The sequence below is a fragment of the Phocoena phocoena genome, chromosome 2 (genome assembly GCF_963924675.1).
Source record: "Phocoena phocoena chromosome 2, mPhoPho1.1, whole genome shotgun sequence".
NCBI classification, from domain to species: Eukaryota; Metazoa; Chordata; class Mammalia; order Artiodactyla; family Phocoenidae; genus Phocoena; species Phocoena phocoena.
The window spans coordinates 77,363,735-77,387,015 of NC_089220.1; positions in this window are offsets into that span (position 1 = coordinate 77,363,735).

Genomic DNA, 23,281 nt, shown 5'->3' on the forward strand with positions numbered 1-23,281 from the left:
TGGCACAGATATATTGGAGCTGCTGCCAGCGACAATTTGCTCTGACCTGCTACAGTTTTAAGAGTTCCTTCAGAAATAGGCAGGTACACAGTGGGAAGGAGATGAATGGAGTTTTGTGTCATTTATTTCAGGTGCCAGGGTAAGACCCACATTTCAGGAGGTAAAAATGGACATAAATAACTTTTATTCTGGTTCTAAGGTAATGTTTCTGTAGTCAACTTTCGGGTTAATTTGTCTCTCCAGCCTGTGCTGAGCGGGTCTCATTTCCAGTATCTTTGAGCTGGTGAAATTTCCTTTACAGTGATTAAGGAATTTGTCAAAGCACATCTTCTTTCTCTCTACTCTACAAGGATGCACAATTTTTCATTGGCATTCAGAGCTCCAGTGTCCTGGGATGAGAGCTCTGCTTTTGAAATTTCTTCTCAATATGTTACTGCTGCTGACAAGTATTAGCAGGTAGCTCCCAGACTCTGATAAGAGTTCGGACACTGGCAGTGCTGCTGGGTGCCTCCTGTTGCTCTCATCTGAGATCCAAATAAAAGTCAGACAACCCTCAGAATGGGAGGAAATATTTGCAGATGAAGCAACTGACAAAGGATTAATCTCCAGAATTTACAAGCAGCTCATGCAGCTCAATATCACAAAAACAAACAGCCCAATCCAAAAATGGGCAGAAGACCTAAACAGACATTTCTCCAAAGAAGACATACAGATGGCCAACAAATGCATGAAAAGATGCTCAACATCACTAATCATTAGAGAAGTGCAAATCAAAACCACAATGAGGTATCACCTCACACCTGTCAGAGTGGCCATCATCAGAAAATCTACAAACAATAAATGCTGGAGAGGGTGTGGAGAAAAGGGAACCCTCCTGAACTGTTGGTGGGAATGTAAAGTGATACAGCCACTATGGAGAACAGTATGGAGGTTCCTTAAAAAACTAAAAATAGAACTACCATATGACCCAGCAATCCCACTACTGGGCAATACCCTGAGAAAACCATAATTCCAAAAGAGTCATGTACCACAATGTTCATTGCAGCTCTATTTACAATAGCCAGGACATGGAAGCAACCTAAGTGTCCATTGACAGATGAATGGATAAAGAAGATGTGGCACATATATACAATGGAATATTACTCAGCCATAAAAAAGGAACAAAATTGAGTTATCTGTAGTGAGGTGGATGGACCTAGAGACTGTAATACAGAGTGAAGTTAGTCAGAAAGAGAAAAACAAATACCGTAGGCTAACACATATACATGGAATTTAAGAAAGTGGTACTGACGAACCTAGTGGCAGGGCAGGAATAAAGATGCAGGCGTAGAGAACAGACTTGAGGACATGGTTGCGGGGGGAAAGGGGAAGCTGGAATGAAGTCAGAGAGTAGCACTGACATATATACACTACCAAACATAAAATGGATGGCTAGTGGGAAGCTGCTGCATAGCACCGGGAGATCAGCTCGGTGCTTTGTGACCACCTAGAGGGGTGGGATAGGGAGGCTGGGAGGGAGACGCAAGAGGGAGGGGATATGAGGATATATGTATGCATATAGCTGATTCACCTTGTTGCACAGCAGAAACTAACACAACATTGTAAAGCATTTATACTCCAATAAAGATGTGAAAATAAATAAAAGTCAGAGATTTTAAACTCTACTTGACACATTCAACCTAGAATTGAAGAGGAAATAAGCATTCTAGCCCAGTGGGTCCACAGACCAGTAAAAATCTAGAGAAAATTTTCAGCAGTACCATGAGGTTGCTAGCTTTTTATGTTGCTATGTAAACATATTAAAAAAATCTGTTAATGCCTAGAACATTGTTTTATAAAAGAACATGTTAGCATACAGTAGAAATGACAAATCTTAGAATTAAAAATAAATAAATTTGACTTCATAAACAACTCATGTTGCAATGTAACATTCACTACATAATTTTTCTTTCTTTTCTTTCTTTCTTTCTTTCTTTCTTCCTTCCTTTCTTTCTTTTTTTCTTTCTTTTCTTCCTTCCTTCCTTCCTTCCTTCTTCTCTCTCTCTCTTTCTTTCTTTCTCTCCCCACTCCCCATTTCCCTCCTTCCTTTGCTGGAAAGGAGAAGATGCAAACATCATCAGAGACCAGTACTGGTCTGGGACTCTCTGATAAAGTCAACCTCCTCATTCTAAAGTAAGAAAACTGAGGCTCTCTGAGGTGAGCTGAATTGATGAAAGCTGGGACTAGGCCCAGACCTCCTGGCTCCTTGTCTAGCATTTGTTTTCCCTGCTGTCTTTGTAATGGAATTCATGGTGATGTCCCAAAGGTACAGCCAGATCCTGGAATATCTTCTTAATCATCAAATAAAATTATTTTGCCTTCTATTAAGTTGTGATGTTAAGTAAATTGACTACAGTCTAATTCTTTAAAAATCAATAATACCTGTGTGGGAATTCTCTAGTGGCTAGCTAGAGTATTTGTTCCCTAAGGAATGATTTGCTAGTCTTTAAAACCAAACAAACAAATAAACAAAACAAACCCAGACAGTTAAGATTGAGGTCGACCTTAAAGATTCCCCACTTAAACACTTATACATTAAAACAATGTATTGAGGACGTTTGGGGATTGGGTGGTTCTAGAATACCCTTCACAAAAGCAAAGGATTGATTTACTAAATTGCATGACTTACACACCACTTTTCACGTTTTCCAAACCCTTCCTCTCATTAGTTTCTACCTCAACATTCTAGTCTCTGACCTCCAAGGTCAAGAGAGACATCGCAAGCATGACATTTTAATTTTGGCCCTTGTTCTCCTTCTTGACCATTGTAGTATTTGGCCCTATTGATTAGTTACTGTTTCTTGAAACTAATACTATTCCCATTCCTCATCCTTGGGAAGCACTACCCTGGCTCTCTTACCTCTCCGCCTCCTTTGATGACTTCTCTTCTTCATCAGGAATGGGCGTTCCCCAATATTCCATCCTTGAGCCTCCTTCATCCTCTATAAATGCAAGTCTTATCCTCTCCTATGACTTCATCCACCACCACCTCTAGGCCCAGATCTTTATTACCACCTCTTCCAAGTTCCAAGCTCACTCTTTCTAACCTCATGCTGAATGTTTCCAACAGTGTGTATCACCATTTCTTCAAACACAACGTGATTAAAACAGAATTCATCTCCTGAGGAAGAGCCTTCCCCACGAACTCTTGTTTTCCACACCAGCTAGCTTTGCCTTCCTCCCAACATCTACATCTGTGTTATTGGTACTACCATCCTTGGAGGAATGATTTCTAGAACCAAGGCCTTATTCCTCCAGTGACACGGGCAAAGGAACCAGCAGAAATAATAAACACCACTCAGTCAAGATATCAGGACACACTGCTTCTCCCTGTTGCATCTCCCCTGCCCTGACCTCCATAACAGAGTTTGGTATGTAAGAAACAAAATAAAAGGTGGGGGGAAGGATAAATTAGGAATTTAGGATGAGCAGATATACACTGCTATATACATAATAGATAATCAACCAGGACCTGCTGTGTAGCACAGGGAACTTTACTCAATATTCTGTAATAGCCTATATGGGAAAAGAATCTGAAAAAGAATAGATATAAATATACATATAACTGAATCACTTTGCTGTACACCTGAAACTACACAACATTGATAATCAACTCGACTCCAATTAAAAAAAAACAATGACTCCCATAGAGTCAGCTTCAAACCACAGACCAAGGTCATCTAGACTTAAAATATTTAAAAGCAAAGACAAGATTCAGGAGTTAACGGGAGAAAATGAGCTTTGCCAAGGACTTCTGGAGGAAGCTGTGATTCTTCTCGAATGGGCAGGATATCAACGTGGATCAGCAAATTTCAAAGTCTCTTCATTATGGAACCCTATGCTTTGAATCCTGGCGTCAGCATATATTAGCTTTATGAACTCAGGTGAGACACCTGACCTTTCCTTGCTTCAATTTCATATTTCCAAATAAAAATACAATTTAAAGTTGTTAATAGGATGGTTGAAGAATTGAAGTGGTCAGTATCTGTAAAGCTTTTAGAACAGTGATTGGTAATGAACAGATGCTGAGTTAATGTCTGCTTTCCCAGAAGCAGACCCTGAGACAGGGATTTGGGAGATGATCCCAGGAAATACCTGTAAGTGAGGAAGTGAGATGGGGAAGGGAAGAAAGCCAGTAAGGGGTAGGTTATCAAGCCAGTTTCCACTGTGAGAAAGTGGAAAGCCTAATCACATTGGGGAACTCTGGGAGTCAGTAAGGAACACTCACCTCAGAGTCACCCCCAGAAGGTCAAGGAACCTGAGGTATTTACATACTATATCCAGTCAGTGTTGAAGCCTGTCCCAGGGGAGTGAATTCTCTGGCTGCCAGAGAAAGCCCTCAGGCAGTTGGAAACTGGGCCGGCAAATCCCCTACAATGGTAGGGCCTAAGGAGATACCGGCGTGCTCAATAAATACGCCATCATCATCATCACTGTTGAAGTGCAAAAGCAAAATGGATGAAAGCCAGGGTCTTCTGGCTAAAGCTGGTAGGAGACAGTGAGGGTGATGAGCCCAAGCCTTGCACTGGGAGCCCAGTTCTCTCATCCCAGCTGAAAGACCTGAGTCACCGCTACAGAATCTTAGAGATCCACAGAGCAGTTTGTGGAGCACGGTTCACGGTGCCTACTACCGGGACCCTTTCCCTCCTCAAGGATCTACAACTTAGTTTCCGAGACAAACTATAAACATAGTACAGTAAGGTAAGCAGCAATGGAAATTGGGACTTGTTCAGTGTCCAGTGAGTGGAGCAGAAGCTTTTTGGAAGGGTGAGATTGCCATGGGCTGGAGCGGTCAGAATGGCTTAGGCTCAGCCCTATACGATGATTGGTTTTCAGTTCTTCTAACGAACAGGGCAGAGTAGAAGTTCCAGGAGGCAGCAATATGATGTTGAAGGCCTGGGGGCTGGGACTGCTGCTTCACACCATCCCTCAGTTATCCTGGAACATGCAAAGTGCTTTATGCTAGCAGTGATGCCATTCTCCCTAAACCAGCATTCGCAGAGGCAGGCCCAGGTTTCAATCTCTCTCTCCGCCCCTGCACCGATCTTCCATCTTAAACGTTATCTCTCATATCATAATAATAGCTATCAACAGCTCTGTGAGATAGGCATTTTTATCACCATTTTATAGATGAAGAGATTAAGATTGGGGGTTAAGGAATGCCTTTTAAGCTAAATTTGGATTTACATCTTAGTCTGTCTTATTTCAAAGCCAGACCAAATCACTATGCTTGATGCCTCCAGTTCAGGCAAAGAGGAGACAAAGAACTCTTTTAATTACTTGAAATTTGGGAGAGTCAAATTAGATCCTGCAGATTGATCCAAAGCACTTATATTGATAGGTTTTTTTCTTCTCTCTCAGAGTCAGCACAGCTATGGGCACCTCTTCTAAGGCTACTTCTCTCCCAGCAGCTGCAAATTGGGAAGGGACAAAAAAGAGTAGATTGATGTCCATTTGAGTGACAACTTCCTTGCCCTGGTCAACAGATGGTGCCTTTATGGCATTCTTGGATAGCTAGAAGAAGAATTCCTTGAGATCTGAGTTCAGCCCCATTTCTGCAAAAATTGCAAGGCTCATTCAGCCAGTACTTAACATTCCATCTGTTACCTTTTGGCAGTTTTTTTTTTTAAATCAAAGGTACTCATTACCTGAAGCCTCCTTTCGCTGTAACAGATGTGTTAAACATATCATTCATTCATTCATTCATTCATTTCTAATAAGACAGCTCAGAAAAGTAGAGAAAGTAAAATATTATTCTTCATTTACAGGTAAGGAAAGAGAAATGACCAATAATGATCCTTTAATATGGTCTTTCCCTCTTGTAGACACCCCTCCCCCACCTCCCTGTCAGCATCTCCAGAGAAAAAGTTCTGCAAGATTCCAGAGTAAATCTTAGGAAGGGCAGTTGTAGGCTCTTCTCAGAGTTCCGATTAAGTGATGGCTTGCCAATCCCTGAGGCCAGAGGTCTTCTCCATTTCTTCATCAGATAAATCCATGACTGTGTGCTAAAAATCCTTGGGTAAAATCATACCATGATGAAAGGGATCAGATACGAAAAGATGGCTGAAGAGGTCATTTCCCAGATACTTCAGAAATATTTTAGGATACCCTGGGCTCCTTGAGGCACTGGGCTCTCTGGGACCACCTGTGTATGTGGACATGCCATTCCAAATATAGAATCTCATGAAGCTAGCCCCAGCTTGGGAAGTTAATGCTGAAAATGTACAGTTGAGTTGGCTGAGACATAGAATTCGAGTTACTTGCCCAAGGTTACATAGCTAATCAGTGGTGGGATCTAAATACAGGCAGACTGTATGAGTTATCTATTGCTGTCTTACAAATTACCCCAAAACTTAGGGACTTAAAACAACATTTACTGTCTCATACTTTATGTGGGTCAGGAATCCGGGTGGGGCTTAGCTGGGTCTTCTGACTCAGCGTCCCTCACAGGCTGCATTCAAGGTTGGTCAGCAAGGGCTGGTCATATCAAGGATCAATGGGGGGAGGATTGACTTCCATCGTCTCTCATGTGTTTATGGACAGAATTCAATTCCTCGTGGCCTATTGGACTGAGGGCCTCAGCTCCTCTCTGAATGTTGGCCAAAGCCTGCCCATAGTTCCTTGCCACATGGGCCTCTCCATAAGGAAGTTTACAACATGGCAGGTCACTTCATTAGAACAAGGAAGCCAGAAGATTCAGAGGGAAAGAGAGGGAGAGAGAAAGTGCTAGCAAGATGGAAGTCACAATCTTTTGTAGCTTAATCTCAGAAGTGACATCCCACCACCCTGCCACATTCTATTCATTAAAAATTATTTCCTAGGTCCAACCCACTCTCAAAAGGGGTGTATAATACAAAAGTTGTGTATAATCTAGAGGGCAGGATCAGTGGGGGCATCTTCAAGGATGCCTTCCACACAGTCTGACTGCAGAGCCCAAGGCACTGATCAAGAGAGGAAACGGACACATTTTCCTTAGAGTCAAATTCAGAAGAGCATAGAGATGGGAAATTTCTAGCCCAGGGACCAGCTCCAGGAAGGATCTAAAGTTAATAATTTTCAGATCACTTCAGGTTTGGGAGTTATGTGTCCCTACCTGGCAAACTCTGCCGTTCAGCTCTAAGGGTAAAGAAAATGGAAAGCTGGGAATAATAATAATTTCTCCAATTCCTTCTTTAAAATTAGTGATGAGAGCAGTTTAACTCAGGAACAGTCACTCTTCCCTCTCTCTGTCTTCCTGTCCTTTGTCTTTTCCGCCCTGATTTTGTATGTCTCTCTGTGGCAATTTCTCACTGTCCATACTGTGTCTCTTTTCCGTTCCCCTCCCACCTGACCAGCTTGCTCTTCCTATTCTCTTATTTTCTTCTTGAGCTGTGTTTTTCTTATCCTTTGTCCTTCTTATTCCCTAGGTTGTTTTTATTTTTATTTTTCTGGCTACACTATGGGGCATAAGGGATCTTAATTCCCCCACCAGGGATCGAACCCGAGCCCCCTGCATTGGAAGGTGAGTTCTTTACCACTGGACCACCGGGGAAGTCCCCCTTGGTTCTTTTATTATTTATTTATTTATTTATTTTTAACCAGAAAAAACAATATTACTTTTAATTTAGATATTTCTGAAGAAAATTTTGTTCATGAAATGTGTATATATATAGTTTCACACACACTGTATTTTATTTTTTCTGCTTTTTTTTTTTTCTTTTGTGGTACGCGGGCCTCTCACTGTTGTGGCCTCTCCCATTGTGGGGCACAGGCTCCAGACGCGCAGGCTCAGCGACCATGGCTCACAGGTGCAGCTGCTCCGCGGCATGTGGGATCTTCCCGGACCGGCGCACGAACCCGTATCCCCTGCATCGGCAGGCGGACTCTCAACCACTGCGCCACCAGGGAAGCCCTGTATTTTATTTTTACAAGAGTTAATAGGTTGCTTTTAAATTTTAATTTATAAGAAGGTTTTAGGAAGGAAGAAGTTGAGATCAAACAAATTCATCACCATGTGGTAGAATGGTCAGTTCTATGTCAACTTGGCTAGACTACAGTACCCAGTTATTTAATCAAACACTAATCTGATGGTGTTGTGAAGATATTTTGTCAATGTGCTTATGATCCACAGTCCGTTGACTTTATGTAAAGGAGATTATCCTGTATAGTCTGAGTTGTATTGATCTAATCTGTTGAAACTGAGGTTTCCTGGAAGAGGAAGTTTTGCCTGTGGATTGCGACATCACTCCTGCCCAGGAGTTTCCAGCTTTCTTGTCCTGATAGACTTGCCTAGTTCCCACAACCACATTAGTCAATTTCTTTATATATATATATATATATATATATATACACACACACACACACACACACACACACGTATATCCCAATAAACCCATTGTAAATTGAAAATATCTTAAGTCAAAAGTGCATTTACTACACATAACCTACTGAACATCATAGCTTAACCTAGCCTACTTTAAACAGGCTCAGAACACTTAACATTAGCCCCCAGTTGGGCAAAATCATCTAACACAAAGCCTATGTCATGATAAAGTGTTGAATGTCTCATGTAATTTATGGAATGCTGTACTGAAAGTGGAGAAGAGAATGGTTGTATGGGTACAGAATGGTTGTAAGTGTAACAGTTGTTTATCCTTCTGATTGCGTGGCTGACTGGGAGCTGCCACTGCCCAGCATCGAAAGAGAGTATCATACTAGTCTGGGAAAAGATCAAAATTCAAAGTATGGTTTCTACTGAATGTGTATCACTCTTGCACCATTATAAAGTCAAAAAATCATAAGTCAAACCATTGTAAGTTGGGGACCGTCTGTACCTATATCTGGGTATAGATGTATAGATAAATACAGAACTTACTGATTCTCTTTCTCTAGTGGAATACTGAATGACAGAAGTGGGAATGTCCAGCAGTTCTGAAAGTGGTCTCTATAATGGTTGGGAGAGAAAAGCATATGTTCATTTTAAAAGAAGAGTTGATTAATTCAAAGAAATGAGGTTTGGGCGATACTTCTTTTCTTTCCAGATAAGAATTCTTGATGTCCCTCAAGTTATGTATGCTGCCCCTGTGGTCTGAATCAGTCCTTGGTAACACCCTCTTCAGACTTTTTCAGCCACTATTCCCTGTCCCATCAAAACTTGCTTGTCATGTTTTCCATTCTCTCAGGGAACTAGTTGCTAATACATTGTTCTATTATTCTGTTTTATTCACATTTACATTCCTAGCTCTGAGTCTTGCAATGTATGCCATTGCATACAGGTTTATTTAAAGGCTGACTGGTAAGTTTACATTTAAATCGGAGCATCCAGTGTCTTAACCCAAAGATAAGACAAATGGTCAGGTTCAAGCACCGTGAGGGACACTGAAAGGGGAATACTTTGGGGCAGGAGCATCTCTTCATGCTTCTCAAATCCTATCGCTCAGCTGCCTCATCTGCCACCCATATTCATATTACATTTCTGTGCCTGTTCCAATATGTGGTCACAGACTGACATTAAACCATGCAAACTGCCTGTGCCCAAACTCCACATAAAAAGCACCGGTCTCGGGCTTCCCTGGTGGCGCAGTGGTTGAGAATCTGCCTGCCAATGCAGGGGACACGGGTTCGAGCCCTGGTCTGGGAGGATCCCACATGCCGCGCAGCAACTAGGCCCGTGAGCCACAGCTACTGAGCCTGCGCGTCTGGAGCCTGTGCTCCGCAACAAGAGAGGCCGCGATAGTGAGAGGCCCGCGCACCGTGGTGGAGAGTGGCCCCCGCTCGCCCCAACTAGAGAAAGCCCTCGCACAGAAACGAAGACCCAACGCAGCCAAAATTAATTAATTAGTTAATAATTTAAAGAAAAAAAAAAAGCACTGGTCTCAAAGTGTGTTCTGAGGACCCCAAGAGATCCCCAAAACACTCTCAGGGAGTCTACTAGGTCCTCTGTTTCCACCTACATATCTATGAGATGCTGTATTTTCTTCATACACTTCAATTGAAACAACATATTTAATATATTTAAAGTCATTATCAAAATGTGAGAACGGCTCTTGATGTTAAGAATGCAACATTCTGCTCTTGCAGGCATACTGTCCAGGCATTAACATGCAAGTGAATGGGGCGTTATGTGGCATACACATCCCTGGGCAGCTGCTCTGGCACTGCTCAGCTATATAATATAGATGCATATGGAACACCTGGAAACTAAGAGGAGTGTGAACCTTCGAGAAAAAGTTGTGTTTCCTAAGCACTCCCAAGTGTGAAGGGTTTATTACTATCTTGTAAGTAAACCATACCCCAGGCTTCCATGGCCTGGGGATATACCTAACATAGTAACATTAGTCATATAAATGCAAGCCTTGCTGTTTTATATTTGGTATTTATCCAATCCATCTCTCTGTCCATAATTGATGGAAAAATCATTTTTGGAACCTACCTAAGATATTATTTTTAACTTCAGTAACACATTGCATTATGTGTGGGAAATAACATATCAATAAAGAAAATTAGGAAAATAGAGAAAAGCACACAGAAACCTAAATTACAGGGTAGTTCCAGCATCCAGATTATTAGTCAAGTAGTATGTAACACATGTATCATGGATATATATTTATACATTATTATGATTATATAAAAAGCCTTTGCATGTTAAAAATAACTCCTTGAAAAAAAAGGAACAACATATTACAACAGGTTATAAATGAAAAAGCATATATAATAATCATGTTCTCTTTTATTCAGTCATCCATGAAAGAGATTTGAAAAAATGTACAATGATGGCATTTTTCTCACGAAATTTTTTGGGAAAACAGTTATTTTGCATAAACTGTTATATGCAATGAGCTTATTATTGTTATTTTAAATGAGTTAATATGTACCTATTTTTAGAAATTTAATCTGTTTTAATTTCTAATATGAGAAATATCATTAGATAAAACCCACATAAACAAAAGCTCTTTGTGCTCTCAGTCATTTTTAAGAGAGTAAAGAATTCTAAAACCAAAATGCTTGAGAAACCGCAGCTATAGATCCTTGATTAATTTCTGCTGGACCAAGAAGCACAGTGTACCCCTGGGGATAACTGATCATCCCCAGGAATAGGGAGCAATTTAGAGTGACATGTAGCCTCAAGCCTGTCCCTTTCCTTTATGGTCAAATCCACATCAGAGGCCATATTTCATATTCCTTCATTATCTTCTACAGAGCCTAGCAGGAAAGTGAACACACAATACACACTCTTTAAAATGCATTGATTGATTTTTCTTGATCTTCAATTGTACAGAATGTATTAATTTGGAGTAAGGAGGTCTCTCATCCAGCTCAAGAAGCTTAATGTCAACCTCAGGAGCTAAGACATGAGCAGTTTGGGAGCTCCACCCCCTCCCCCCGGTGTCCCCCTTCCCCACCCCAGCTTGGAGCCTGCAGCCTTTTCTCATTCCACGGAGTCACATGAAGTTTTCCTTTGGTTCAAGAAACTGGCAGGACAGGACACCAATATTTACACCATGGATCTTAGATGAACTATTAGAGATTGGTGATGTAGAACCCAGGGTGTATTGCCTGTGTACATGTCCTATCTTGCAGTTTTTAAGTCCAGACTAAAGTACAGTTACAGGTGCTGAATCAAAGCTCATCCTACTGATGGTGAGATCTTGAGTAAATTTCTTACACTCTACAGTTTCCCTATCTGTAAAATAGGAATACTAGTAATATGAGTTGAAAAGGTTGTGGTGGAAATTAAATGATATAATGTATGCCAAGTGCTTAGCAGAGTGGCCTGGCACCACGAAAGACCTGGAAAAAAATGGGAGCTACTATTGCTCTTATATATCTAACACTTCTTTGTGTTAGGCAGAGTAGAGGGGCTGGAAAATGGAATTTCTGTTCCTACTTTGTGGTTCATATTTAATATGCTAAGCACGAAGGAGACCCATTGTTTCCCACAGTGCTTGCTGTGGGTAGGAAAGGAAAACACAGATTTGTCTTACTTTTTTCATTCTTATCAAAAGCCCAAAGATGGAGGAGAAGGAGGCCAGCCACTGGTTCACTAAAGAAACTGTACTTCCGATTTGACCTTCTGCTGTGCGTGAGTCTGGGACAATCCCCTTCAATACAACAAGATCCTGTTTTGTGTTGGAACAGGAGCTTCTCTTGCGGGAGGGAAAGGGCACGGTGTCGACCGTGCAGCATGTTTGCCACGGATCCTCGGACTGCCGGTTAACTGTCAGCACGGAGTTGGTTTTCATGTCTGGAGCCAGGAAAACATACTCCTTAATGCCCACATATTTGCAGGGTGACACACCTCTTGGAAGCCCGTTACACAGATTGCAGTGGTCAACTGATTTGTTTCCCAGGAAAGATTGTCTTCATGAGATATTATTAGGGATGATTGCCGTGAGCCATGCGTGCCTTGGACAGGACGGCAGCCGCCTAACTTCAAAGGCTCCTCCCCGCCAGGCGGCCACAGACTGAGCCCTGTCATCAGCCGGCCCAAAAAAGACCTTTCAGCAGCAAGGGGACCGTGACTTGCCTGGTGGTTGCATTTGAGAATCCGAGGGCTGATTTCAGGTAACGATGTGCTGTTTGGAGACGGGCTTGGGGACTGCTCTCCTGTTCTGCTGAAGAAGTAGAAAGCAGCATGATTTCACCAAATGTCTGGCTCTGGCGTGTTCTTGAACTAAAACCAAAGTAAACAAGGAAACACCCACCACTTGACCGATGATGCACTTGGCACCCTAAGAGGCAAACTAATGCAGGGGGTGGGGACTAGAGCGTGCTGACCCTGAACTCAACCAATTCGCTTGTTTCAGAAGAGGGCAAAGCTGGAAAGTGGCAATGCCAGGTAATGCCTGAAAAGAAGCTAAAAAGAATGCATATTATTTACCTAGAAGAGCAAGAAAACAAGGAAAGGCTATGACGAAACTTTCTGTGTGTTTAAAAAGCTGTTTCCATCACCAGTGGACAGAGGAGGAGGATGTTGATTAGAATTAGGAATTTGGGCTAAGTCATGAGAACTCTGTTGCTGTAACAACACGGGAGGTAATGGGAGGTAATGGAACAAACGTCTCAGTGCATCTTTAAGAAGGAGTAGTCCCCATGCATTAGGAGTGGCCCCAGGGCCACCCTTCAATTTTAGGCAGTGAGTTGCAGATATTATAGTGCGTTATTTTCTACATAATCCTTTGACCTAAAGAAACACTTTTGTTATTACCTCAGACAGCAATGAGGCAAGGGCAGGGTTTAAAAATAACCAAGGCAAGACATAAAAATATCAAGTAGCAAACAATGAATGAACAAGTATTTAGAAACAAGGAAGTATGAATAGGGAAAAATGGAAGATTGTGGGCATGTGTATGTTTATTTTAATTTTCCAGATGTGTGTTCTTGATATTCCCTGTCAACAATCTGGGGCTCACTCCAGGTCCTTCCTGAGACCAGGCATCCACATAATTAGGTTAGGTCTCCCTCTGGCGGCAAGGAGCTAAACCAGCTTCCGATAAAGTTTGTGTATCCCCTGCCATCCCTCGGATTCGAGTTCAATGTTCTGGCAAATAGCGTTTTCATATGTCGCAAATACAAACTCACAATTTTTACAGAATGAAGAAATAATAAAATACAAACTAATTATGATTCCTGTTTAATTTCTTGTAAAGAATTCAGGAAGCAGTTTGGGACCTTGAAGAACCTAAGTAATACTCATTGGACTATTATCTAAAAAGAGGTGTCATTAATAGGGATTCTATTACTGAGATTGATACAGAGTCTGATAAATGAGGTTTCACTGTTGATGGCAACTAAAACACTCTGGTTTAGAAAGAGATGTTCTCAGCCGGGACAAACTTCAAAACCTACTTGAAGTGAACCTGGAAAGATACAAGGGCCAACAATTACTGAAAATAACCAGGAGATAAGAAAAATAATAATTGAATTTCTCGTCCTGATACTGTCGCTATCTGGTTCAGTGTTCTTGGATTTCGTTAGATACTCTGACAGTCATAAGATAAATTTCCTCTTTTTTTCCTTAAAATATTTTCAGTATTACTTGCAACCTAAATATTAACCAAAGTAATGTTAACTCAATGTTAATACTCTCCAGAAGACTGCAATCAGCATTGACCCAATAATATGTACACACATATTATAAAGATAATTTAAAACAATGAATACATGAGGAAGGTTTCCTCTGATTATTTAAAAGACAGTGGGAAATATGGCAGAAGTGAGCATCAAAGTGGATACATTATGGACACAGCTACAAGGAGACGGCCCAACATTTCATCTCAAACTCAGATTTTGAAGGAAGAATCTGTAAATGGGCTTTGGTCAGGGGCCCATCCAGGTTTACATAACTGTGGCTGTAAATAGTGTGAACAGGATAGGTTTGGGGGCTGGGGCAGATAACTCAGTAGATGTCCACTGCAAGGGCAAACTCTTACCACTCTAAAATAAGTGAATGATCTCTTGATTTGACCCCTGCTATGTACATATTTATGCTGCGGCTACTGTTGTTGATAATTAACAAGGAAGTGAATCTTTTTTATTTATTTCATTGACTTTAGGTAGTAGAACTAAAGCCATATTATTCAGTTAATGTATTCTGATCAATGCTACAAAAAGGTTTTATGTCTCAAGATTTCTTACAAGGAATATGGCATAGTAAAAACATTAATCTCTTAGATAAAAATGCATCTGAGCCTTAAATGTCTGCTATAAAATTCCATAATTTGAAAAAAAAGTCAAAAAAATTTTAAATAAATTTATTTGTTTTTATTTTGGTCTGTGTTGGGTCTTTGTTGCTGTGTGCAGGCTTTCTCTAGTCGCGGAGAGCAGGGTTACTCTTCCTGCGATGCACAGGCTTTTCATTGTGGTGGCTTATCTTGTTGTGGAGCACGGGCTCCAGGCGCACGGGCTTCAGTAGTTGTGGCACCCGGGCTCAGTAGTTGTGGCTCACGGGCTCTGGAGTGCAGGCTCAGTAGTCATGGCGCACAGGCTTAGTTGCTCCGCGGCATGTGGGATCTTCCCAGACAAGGGCCCGAACCCGTGTCCCCTGTATTGGCAGGCAGATTCTTAACCACTGCACCACCAGGGAAGCCCCTGAACAGTTTTAAGTGAGAAAAAAATCCTCCTGACATTAAGCAAAAAAATCTTCACTTAATTTAATCTATACTTGGAAAGCTATACTATTTCTTAAAAAAAATTTTTCCATGATAGATATTTTAACATTAAACACACCTCCTTGTAGGTTGTTTCTTTTCCAGGACAGAGCCTGAAAATCTTTCTGCACTCTGATTTGCCTCTTTTGGAAGAACTAAATTTGTATTGTCTTTAAATGTGATGCCCATATTGGATCTGATCTATTCGAAGTGTAATGGGGCCACTTCATCTCATGATATTTTTACACTTCTATTGATACTAATGAACTATATAAAAGTATGTGGTTTTGTAGCACCTGAAGTCAACTAAAGCCCCAGATCTTGCTGCTTCAGCCACCATCCTGGCCAGGGGAATTATAGTGTGTGGTGGGAAGAGAGAGGGAGCAAGGGAGGGTTAGTTAAGGAAATGCATCTTGCATTTGCTGGGTCTCTTGAACAGAACCTGAGCATGTAGACAGAGGAGTAAATCAGGCTGGCCCTGGTCCTGGGGTTGGAGGTCCAGGCTTAGGGGAAAATGGAAAAGGGAGTCCTGAATGAGGGCAGGCCAGAATGCAAGGCAAAAAATAGACATTGAACATCTAAGAAGCAAGTTGATATGAAAATCAAGATCATAGTGAAATGGCTTCAAGCAGGAACAGGTAAGGTTGCAAAGCAGGTTTCAGAGGTGGAATCCACAATGGTACCTCGAAGCAATTTTAGGTCTTCTAGGAGTGAGCCCAGAGAATAAGAGAAAGCTATTAAAAAGACCAAGACTGTTCCAGCATCTTCACTTAATATTTTCTGTTTGCCATGGCCTGGGCTAAGCACTAGATGGGAGATGGTCACAGGACATCTACCTCCTACATAATGTGATCAGTACAATGATGGACCAACCACAAGAACCACAGAAGGGGAGCAAGACTTCTGAAAGCGGTGATTGTCTGAATCTTATAGGATGAGAAGGAGTTGGGTAAATGAAAGGAATAGGGAAGGACTTTCTTGATGGAAGAAAAAAATCAGGTGAAGGCCCAGAGAATGAGAAACAGCGTGATGTAAAGAGGAGCTACTTGTAGTTCTGTATTGCTGGATTGTCAAGAGTAAATCACTGGAAGTCAGATTTGTCCTTTCCTGTACTTGTGAAGTTACGTTTAGAACCTAAGAAAAAGTCGTTACAGTTATTCATTTTAATATTCATATTATTTGTTTTGCCCTTTCATAGTAGTCTTAGAATATTCTCAGAATATCAAAGGTCTATAATTACTCTTTCCCCAGGCTAGAGATCATCTGAAAATTTGATGAGTATTCTCCTAGTTTCCTCTAGTCCTTGATTAAAAAATAAAAATAAAAAACGTTGAACAGTGCAGCACCAAGTCTAGAGCCCTTCAGTATTCTCTAGAGATCTCCCGCCAAACTGACATTGATCCAGAATCAACAGCCTACACATATGGTTGCTTAATTAGCTAACACTCTGTAGTAATGAGAGATAGTAGGGTTACCTATTGCCAGGAAAGTCAGGCTAGGATAACTTGGAAAGGATCCAGATATAAAGGTGTACCTGCCAAAGGGGAGACCAGGCATCGGAAGACAGATCCACACATCAATGCTGGAGGGAACCCGGTCCAACAGGCAGTATCTGGAAATCATGGTAACAGATAACAAGCAAGTAGTCAAGTAGGGAGGGGAGGCAGAGAATGAAAATTACATAATATAATGGGTTTATCTAAAAGGTGAGTGGGACAGAGTGTTAGGGAGGATATTTGGAAATCCAGGGGAACATTTAACATCAGGAATACAGTTTATGATCTACTAGAACCCAAGCTACTAGTCAAGCTCATGGGCAGTACTCCAATTCCCAGGGGAAGATATAGTAAAATCAAAGCATGGTCCCGGAGGTAAAAGAGGACCAAGAATGTAGCAAAGATGAGTACTGGGGTATAGAAAGCCAGTAAGAACTGAATCTAGTTTCTGGGACTTGGACAAGTCAGGACTTAGTTTTAGAAGCAAGAGAGCAAACCTGAAATGCAACAGAGTCAGAGCTGGACGGGTCACTAGTGTGACTTGATCTAGACCACCTAAGGCTGAACTTGCAGGTGGGGAATCAGTGGCACCAGGTTTAGGAAGAGGAGGGCTCTAGAGGCCAGGAATCTGTATGTCAATAGTAATAAGCAGGTCCTATTTCTTCCCCTGATTCACACTGCAAGACTTGGTCACATGCGTCGCCCAGTTGGAGATTCTCTATTGCTCCCCTGAGTCTTCATCTCACAACCTTATCACGAAAGGGAATGAGATTACTCCAAGGCAGCTTACCCTCACTGATGGGAGCTGGCTTCTAGCAATACTGTTTCCTTCCTTTAAGTGTGCATAGACTTGTGTTTCATAATTCATCCTAATTTTGCTGGAGATCAACATAAAACTCTAATCAAAGCCTAGAGAATTTCAGTAAAGGGAGAAGATGATTCCATGACTGGGGAGAAAATATGAGTAGTTTTAGGTGGTATTTATATTCATCCTTGAAAGAAGAAGAGTGGTATCAGTTGGTGGAATGGGAGTGGAGAGGATGATGTAGTATCATATAGTAGAGAGAAGGAACAGCTTAAGAACACAGATGACTATAAACTGTACAGTCCAGTCTGGCTGGTTATAAAAAGTTAGACTGGAGAAAGGAGAAGAGTCAGATCCTTTGGAACACAGGATATGAACTTTGCTGGGGATGTAACAGATAGTAACTGAGGGTTACTGAGCCTCAGTGAAGCTTTAAAAAGAATGATGTGAATAGTGAGAAAGCACCAGGAAAAATCCAAATAAAGGGTACTCTGTACAGTAACTGGCCTGTACTCTTTAAAGTATTAATACCATGAAAGGTGAAGAAAGACTATTATTCCAGAATAGAGGAAACTAAATAAACATGACAACTGAATGCAACAGGTGACTTGGGTTTTTTTTTTTTTAGCTATAAAGACATTACTGGGATAATTGGCAAAATCTGAATAAGGTTCATAGATTAGAAAATAGTACTGTGTCAGTATAATTCCTGATTTTGATAACTGTATTATGGTTATGCATGAGAATATTTGTGTTTCTAGGAAATGTCCACTTCAGCACTTAGGGGTAAAAGGACATATATCTGCCAAATGCAACAGACAAATGGTTCAGAAATATAGATATATACACACATGCACATGTATATATCAACTACACATATATGCACATGTATATATGAACTACACATGTATATGTATATATCATGCACATGTATATATCACATGCACATGTATATATCAACTACACATATATGGGGTATATGTGTATGTATGTATTATATGTATGTATCTATCTATCTGGAGAGAGAGAAAGAATTTTAAAATGTGATAAAATATTAATATTTGGAGGATCTGGGTGAAAGGTATTCTTGAATTCTTTGTACTTTTCTTGAAACTTTTCTGTAGAACCAAAAATATGTCAAAATAAAAGTTAAAGGAAAAAAAAAGAAAAAAGTTAAAGGAAAAATAAAATCCATAATGTAATGACAGAGTACAGTGGATTGACTGATTAGGAGGCTCCCAAAGGGCTAGTGCAATGTCCACATGAGACGTAATACGTGCCAGGTGCCGGCAGGAATAGAAAGGAGAAAGAAGCAAGAAGCATCCTGCAGGTAAAGGTGCCCATACTGGCAACTCAATAGATAGGATACTGGAGCTCAGATGACTTGGAATTTTCACGTCAAGGTGCCAGAGAGAATGGTATCACCTTCACAGCTGGAAACATTTACTTGATGATCATGGTAGAGAGTTACCAACGAGATTGCAAAATAAAAACTATAGTTTTAGGAAAGAGGCATGAAGGGGAATACATAACTTGGACTGAGACTATAATTCCTGAACACTTAATAGGTAAGCTGATCATTTTGTTGTTGTTGTTAAAGTATCCAATTAAATTTAATTGTGGCCCATCTGGTAAATTTGTATTTGTGCAACAAGCCAGAAAAGAACTGCATCCATCCCCAAGAAGATAAAGAGTACTGAATGCTGAAAGGTGAAAGAAGCAGACCCCCTAGTTGTGAGATAAGCTTTCATAAGAGCACAGGTGCTGGGCTGGGCTGGCCATCCCTCTCGGACTCAACGGCCATCTCATAGAGCCTGGCATCCCACCCATCTCTGTGTCGTTAACATGGCACTCAGGTGATCAGGCCCAATAAGAGAGGTCCCTGTCGACCAGAGCTTGCTGATGCCTTCTTGCTTGCCCTTCGATATCCTGAAATATTAAGGCTCCACCCTCTTAGGTTTTCCCCAAAAGTTTCTTCGCTTCAACTATCGTCGTGAAATGTATTCTTTGCTCACAATTCTTCCTTCCCTTCTTTGTTCCCCACATGGACTTCCCCACCTGTTGACTCTGGACTGGGCCACCTGGAGGAAATGACAGGTGCAAGTTCTGAGCAGAAGTATCATCTGTTTCTGCTTCCCCTCTTGTCCTCCTGTCCTCTGCCAGGACCAAATGTCCTGGCTAATGGCTGCTCCAGTGGGACTCAAAAACTTGCACCCAAGTCTAGACAAGCCCAGCCAAGTCCAGCCAAGCCAAGCAAAGCCACAAATGACCTAACAGACGTATGACAAAGAAATGAAGGTTTATTGTTACAACCATTGAATTTGGGGGTTGTTTATCACACAGCATTATCACAACAAAAAGTGATGAGTAAATACCACTCTCTTGTCTATTTGATTTGCAGCTTTGCACTCACCCCTTGGATTTGATGTTTTAGAAGCCTTCTTTAGAGCTAATCTCTGGCTTTTCCGGCCTCTCTGGCCTCCTCCTATAAACCACCCTGAATCCGTGGATCATATGGTTTCTTGTCCCCACACCCCTTACAACTCTGACCCATCATGGTAACTCCCTGGTACATGCATCCCTACTGGATGTTTACAGGCCCACAGATCAGGAAACAGACATGAGGTGGGCAGTATTCAGAACACAAAGGTCCTTGCCTATGGGAAATTCAGTTATTTAGAAAGCTTTCCTCTTTAGAACACAACTGAAAAGGAGTGAAAAATGATTGGGAATAGTGAAAATCATAAATGCCCCCAAAGTTCATTTCTCCCAAGGGCAGAAATGTATTATTCAGAGAAGAATTCCTTACTCAAAAATAATATGTTTTTATAGCGCATGCACTTTTAACAGACACGGTCATATGGTTTTCAAGGCCACGTCTGACTGGAGGAGGGGAGGAGGGCTGTAGGCAGGGACACCGACATCTGGGAGGAGGGACAGCTGACAATCTCATGGGAAGAGAGGAGATAAAAACCTATTAAGATGGGACATTAATAAAAAACAAAAAGCCCAGTGGCAAGTGTCCCTATGTACCATGGGCCATCTCTGTGGTATAGTAGATCAAAGTAATTGCTGTGATTTTCTTTTTTAGTATTATTTATTTGTATTGAAGTATAGATGATGTACAACTGGGATTTTCTTTTAAACCAGCATTTAGCTCTATGAATATAATTGTTTCATGGGGGAATAAAAACTCTCAAGTTAATGGTGTCTAAGTGTCAATGTACAGCTAAGTTTGTTAGGAATGCTATCAGTAAAACATACCAGAAATGAAATTCTGGTCAGTTGAATGCCTACTAAGTGAGAAGCACTACGTGTTTTCTTTCCGGGTTTGGATGGGTGCGGGCAGGAGTGGGGTGCCATGAACATTTGTAAGCACAAAAGCAGCCCTGGGCTTCCCTGGTGGCGCAGTGGTTGAGAGTCCGCCTGCTGATGCAGGGGACACGGGTTCGTGCCCCGGTCCGGGAAGATCCCACATGCCGCGGAGCGGCTGGGCCCGCGAGCCATGGCCGCTGAGCCTGTGCGTCCGGAGGCTGTGCTCCGCAACGGGAGAGGCCACAACAGTGAGAGGCCCGCGTACCGCAAAAAAAAAAAAAAAAAAAAAAAAGAGCAGCCCTCCACGGTCTCATTAAGGACAGGAAACTCTGAGCTGTTACCGCCGCTTGTGAGTTTCCATGCCTCATCCCCCTACTGTCATATCTCTCCCCGCTCCTCCCACCCTTGCTTTCTTCTCTGGCCAACTCCTGCTTGTCCTTCCATGCTCAACCCAGAAACGGTCCTCTGGGAGGCTTTCCCTGGCTGCCTCCTCCTCCCCAGTTTTGGTTAAGCGTCCCCCTGGTGCTGCCACAGCCCCCTCTACCCAATCCTGTCGTGCATGCATGGCCTTTATGACACCATGTTGTATTTACCTATTTGGACGCGGGCATCCTCACCGGGCTCTAACTCCTTGAAGGCAGGCTCCATGTCTGTCTGATGCACCGCTTTCCTTCGTGACTCGCAACCAGCAAACTCCCAGTATGTATTCTTTAAATGAGTAGCACTCCACACAGGTGGCTATCCAACAGCAGGGAATCTGCATTACAACCATGATAACAAAGTGAAAACACTCATTACGTATTATTTGGACAGGAAGGGCACTGAGCTGCATTATGTCAAATAGTTGGCAGTTCTTGATGGTGAGGTCAAGATTTTAGGCCAGATTCGGGATGTATAGCCATAGGCTTCACCTTGGACTCTCTAAATGCATCTTCCCCATTCATGTCCCTGGTCCCTGTAGGACTATTTGCATATACGGTGGCACTTCCCATCTAGTGCTGGGGGCAGCAGGACGGGGCTGGGCAGGAAGAAAGAGGGGTGAAAGTGCTTCAGTCTGGCGGAAAGGGACCACTGTGCAAGCAGAATTAACAATGACCTCAGGGGAATAGGAAAACATGTTTGGACAAGATGCTCCCCCAAAGAAAGGCCTGTGAAGAAGAATGCTTCCTCAGACCCTGATCAAAAGACATTTTTCTGGGCAAAGTAGCTTACAACCTTAAGATTATTAGACTGATGTGCTGCTGGCAATTTAAAAAATATGGCTTTGGGTTTCCCTGGTGGCACAGTGGTTGAGAGTCTGCCTGCTAATGCAGGGGACACGGGTTCGAGCCCTGGTCTGGAAAGATCCCACATGCCGTGGAGCAACTAGGCCCGTGAGCCACAACTACTGAGCCTGTCCTCCGCAACAAGAGAGGCCGTGATAGTGAGAGGCCCACGCACTGCGATGAAGAGTGGCCCCTGCTTGCAGCAACTAGAGAAAGCCCTCGCACAGAAACAAAGACCCAACACAGGAAAAATTAATTAATTAATTAATTAACTCCTACCCCCAACATCTAAAAAAAAAGATCCTTAAAAAATACATATATATGGCTTACAACCATTGCTGATGGCAGGTGAGTGGTCTCAATTTTAAATAAAAGGTCAGAAAATTTGAGAAGATGAAAGGCATCAGGTAAAACAGTTTGTTAGAATGAAATCTAGAAGTCTACAGGTCTGGGCTCTTGTCCGTTTTTTTCACTAATTTCTCTGTGTACTTAAGTCATAGCATCTGCCTGGGTCACAATGTCCTTACTCGTAAGCAAGGAAGATGAGCAAGGTGGTCTCTAACATTCCCTCCAGCTCTCCCCCAAGTTCCCCAAACATAGTATGTTCATCATGATGACTAAGAGTTATTAAGAAAAAAACCAAAATACATTTTTTAGCGAAATAATGAAATGAGAAAGTGTTCATGATATACATTTTTTTTTTTCTTTTTCTTTTTGCAGTACACGGGCCTCTCACTGCTGTGGCCTCTCCCGTTGCGGAGCACAGGCTCCGGACGCGCAGGCTCAGTGGCCATGGCTTGCAGGCCCAGCCACTCTGCGGCACGTGGGATCTTCCCGGACCGGGGCACGAACCCGTGTCCCCTGCATCGGCAGGCGGACTCTCAACCACTGCGCCACCAGGGAAGCCCCATGATATACTTTTAAGTGAAAAAAGCAATTTATAAAATGGCATGTAGTATGTTCCCAATGAATATCATGGACATGTGTGTGTGTGTGTGTCTGCGTGGGTATGTGTATAGAAAAATTTCACGCATACAGAAAAATTATCAGACTAAGACAAAGTAGATTATTACCAGTGATGGCATCGGCATTACTGCTGTTTTACTCTTGGTGTGTTTTTTTTGGTTTTGTTTGTTTTGTTTTGTTTTATTTAATCCATCCTTCATTACTGTACATGCAGTTTACTACCAGTTTCTCACTCGTACTAGACACATTGAATCCATGTGCATTAGT